The sequence below is a fragment of the Trichosurus vulpecula genome, chromosome 7 (genome assembly GCF_011100635.1).
Source record: "Trichosurus vulpecula isolate mTriVul1 chromosome 7, mTriVul1.pri, whole genome shotgun sequence".
In the NCBI taxonomy this organism is placed as follows: Eukaryota; Metazoa; Chordata; class Mammalia; order Diprotodontia; family Phalangeridae; genus Trichosurus; species Trichosurus vulpecula.
The window spans coordinates 72,209,392-72,213,576 of record NC_050579.1 but is presented as its reverse complement, the minus strand read 5'-3'; the positions used below and the strand labels follow the sequence as shown (position 1 = coordinate 72,213,576).

General features: G+C 40.9%; 1 pseudogene; it reads right to left on the bottom strand.

Annotated features, from left to right (window-relative positions):
• Positions 1–2,915: 2,915 nt before the first annotated feature.
• On the bottom strand, positions 2,916–3,249 carry LOC118858778 (annotated as a pseudogene).
• Between the last annotated feature and the right edge of the window lie 936 nt (positions 3,250–4,185).

Here is a 4,185-nt window from a genome sequence, read left to right as displayed (position 1 = left end):
TGTGCATTATGTTAGTACCTTGGCTTAGAGTTAAAACTTATGAACATGCTGGAACTAGAGACTTTAGAGAAACTATGCCCTACCTTTTTGAGGAAATTAATTCCACTCATCTTTGGAACTACCACCCTTAAGCTGGGATGTCTTAAAAGTGAATAGGTGAATGCCCTTGCTTAACTTGCTATGCCTAGCCAGCCCCAGACTAGATCATCCAGCCATCTTGTCACTGGCCCTGCTGCTGCATCCATATACCCAATGAATCTCCCATGTGCAGTAAGGCCAGGACTTAAATACTTATAAACTAAGGCAAGATCATAAGCTACTAGGGCTGGGCTAACACCTCTGGAGAGAGATTGGGGAAAGTACCAAGGATGTCATCAAATAATCTCAGGCCAGATGATCTTTAGTACTGAGTACTTATTATTTACCACCTGCAACCAGAGTGAATCATGGTGAATGGGGAGTAATTTATCAAATGAATGAGCTTAACTTTGGAGGTGAAGTACAGAGTGTTCTTAGTTTGTTTAGAAAAAGCTTTACCTGATAAAATCTTTCCATGAATGTTTACTGAGATGTGTATAATGAACTGTTAAAATTCAAAGACAAATGCTTGAGACTGGAGAGCTAATTTCTGTATGAACATCTTGAAATGAGACCTGTGTTGCACCAAAAAGATGTGTGCTTCAAAATGGTTCTTTTCTATGCTATCCCGTAGGCACAGGAATGTCTCCTTATTTAACTTTAGTATGAGTCTGTGATGGTCTCTAGCCAGAGGTTGTCACTTGGACCTGGTGCATAGTTATTATCAATTCTCCCTTGGGACTCCAGGATCCTTGGAGCTTCTGGGTAGCTCAGATGTCTTGGAGGGGTGGGGTCCTGGGCCTGGTTGATTTCCCATTCCTGAGGTCAGAAATACCAATGAACTAGGAAATGATGTTTCTAGACTCAAGTCCCTTCCACATCGCTATTTTCCCCATTATGCTTTGTTAGTATAAGAAATGAAATGGGAATTTTTAGGAGTTTTGTGGGAGTCACAGATGACATGCAAAGACCAGGAGATGACACAAAAAAGTTTCTAAACTCAGAAATGCATAAAATTAATGTATAAAATAGCCTATGACCAAATACTTAGCCCAATTTTTACAAATCAGGTACCATAAATACTCCGTAAAAGAAAAAGAAAAAAATTCAGACTTCTTTTCTGGTATGAAAGGAGGGCCAAGAAATTTATGTGGCTTTTCCAGATCACGGGAGTGTTGCATCCTAAACCCCTGCGATGTGGGAGGGATAACTGTAGAAGGTTCCAGATATAAGGGAGAGGGATGGATTCCAGACTGAAAGGAAAGGCTGCTAGGTTAGAGGGCAGCCAGGTGGCACAGTGGATAGAGTGCTGGGCCTAGAGTCAGGAAGACTCATCTTCATGAGTTCAAATCCTTACTAGCTGTTTGACTCTAAGCAAGGTTGCTTTACCTTATTTGCCTCAGTTCCTCATCTGTAAAATGAGCTGGAGAAGGAAATGGAAGACCACTCCAGTATCTTTGCCAAAAAAAACCCAGATGGAGATAGGGTCACAAAGAGTTGGACATGACTGAAAGGACCAAACAACAAACCAGGTAAGGAGAAAGGACATGACCAGGGCACATACAGCCCTGGCGGACAGAGAAAGACTAGGCCAGAAAAATCTGTTTTTTTCTGGACTTCAACAATTGATCAGTGAAACAATTAGGAATTCGCTAAATCAATGTTTATATTAAATTTAAAGTTCGGTGACTGACCTCTAAATACTTTCTAACTTTATATCTTAGCTTAAAGTATTAATTTCCTTTGGGGAACGAAGGGCACAGCAGGCAGGGGAGGTGCTGAAGGAGGATGAATAGTGTAATATATGATTATAAATATTACATAACTTAATTTCAGTGATTTATAGGGGGAAACTCAGAGTTTTTAATTGAAAAGCTGAATAAGCAACGTTGATCCTGCCTTGGAGAAACTAACATGCTAAAGTAATGGAATGTATTTCTTTTTCAGTAAGTGATGCAAGTGTTCTGTTGCGCCAAGGTAAATAGAATTATAGATCTAAATGCCCAATTTCTCTTTTCAATTACTAGCTGATCTTTGTCTTCTAAATAAACATTCAAAGGTCATACCACAATCTGAATGGATTCAGTGGATTTCATTACTGAAAGTACTTGAAATCTGGGAAGCCTGAAGGGAACAGTTTAGCTCAAGAGGAGATTATCAGGTACTCAAGGAAATGACCAGGAAAATACCTCTGGTTTGATAATTCTTTTAACATGGTCATAGAATCATAGAATTTTACATGTGGTGGGAACCTTAGCCATCATCTTGTTGAATGAATTCTTCATTTGACAAACGGAAACCCTGACAGGCTATTTTTCCAAGATCACTTCCTGACTGTCTCCTCACCATACTGGCTGCCCTCTGGACCTTCATCCTTATCTTCCTTCCATTCTTCTCCTGTCCCCTTTCCTCTCATATGTTGGCATTTATTATTTAAGTTCAAGAACAGGTCGTGAAAGGGATGGGTGTGGGAGGGCCTAGGGGAGAGGGAGGGAGGAGACAGGGAGACGAGAGTCTCTCGCTTGTGTCTGCTCTAGACGGGGTTGATCTTAATTTCTGAGCCTTGTTCCAGGGCACACAACGAAGCACGCGATAAGAAGAGGTTGGGGGGTACAGGTTTAGGAAAACATGGGGTGAGGGTGGCCAGAGTTACACATCCAACCAGAGGTGGGGGCTGGGATTCTCCTTGGATCAGCAGCACCGCTTCTTTTTAGGAATTGAAGCATAGTAATAAATTTCATCCTGCTTATTTCAGCTCTTATAAAACATTCTTGTAGTTAAAAGTCTTTGTGCTAAAGAATTCTTTCATGGCCTCTCTAACTTCTTGTACTTTGCTTCTAGTTTCTTTGAATATGCATCCAACTTGTAAGCTGCCTGCTCAAGAGCTGCTACTTGCTCCTCAGTTAAAGCTATATGATCCAGATAAGGCTGAAGTGCTGCATATTTCTGGTTTAAGTCCTTTAGGTTTCTACTTAGGTTTACTGCAATATCTTTCATTTCTAGATACTTCAAGCTAGTCAGTTTGTTCATATTTTCCAGAAGTTTATAGTCTTCACTGGTAGCTGTCAGCTTGCCCGTCAGGTACATGGCCACTTTGGAGAACATGTCCTGGCACAGCCCCGTGATGTCTGCCTTGGCGGGCCCCGTGGCCTCCTCTGCCGTCTCCACCATGGCATCGTCTAGGCCGGGGAAGGGAGGTAGGAGAAAGGATGGGATGGGGAAGAAGAGGGAAAGGGAGGGGGAGAGAGGGGAAGGGAGAAAAGGGGAAGGGTGAACAGTCCAAGAAGATATAAAGGGAGGGCCCCTTTCCTCTCTGTGTATCGTATTATCTTGCCAAGAAGTCCTGGCCTCTAAACCATTTCTTGGATGTCTCTTTACCATATACTCACAAATTGTATCTCTCACCACTCCCTTGCTATTACCCCTTTACGTATTGTTTTCCCTTGTTAGAAAGTAAGCTCTTCTTGCTTGCATTTGTAGCACCAGCACTTAGCACAGTACATGGTAATGGATTAATAATTCTGTGTGTGTGTGTGTGTGTGTATATACATATATATATATATATGCACAAATATATACATAGTAATAGATTAATAATTCTCTGTGTATATATATATATGCACAAATATATACATAGTAATAGATTAATAATTCTCTGTGTATATATATATATATATATATATATATATATATATACACACACACACAAAAATATAATCCCACCAGACCAACCAGAGGACCATTTATTTAGAAACAAAAGCATTTTCTTGAAATAAAAGGCAAGGTAAAAAAAATATTACTATCTTGGCACAGTCAGCAGGGGAGTAGGCTAGAATTGTAAGATACTTTTGGAAAGAGAAAACTAACTTTGAAGACAGAGGACCTGGGTTCAAACTCCATCTCTGAAGCTTACTGCGTGGTGTGATCTTGGGCAAATCATTTAATCCCTGGTCCTCAGTTTCTTCATCTGTATGATGAGGAGGTCGGACTGTTTGGGTTATGAGGTCCCTTCTAGCTCTACAGCTATGATCCTATGATCTGTCACATCCTTTGGGTATCGCTTTTGGTTCAGGGCACGATCCAGGAGATACTGATTGGCGGGAGGTG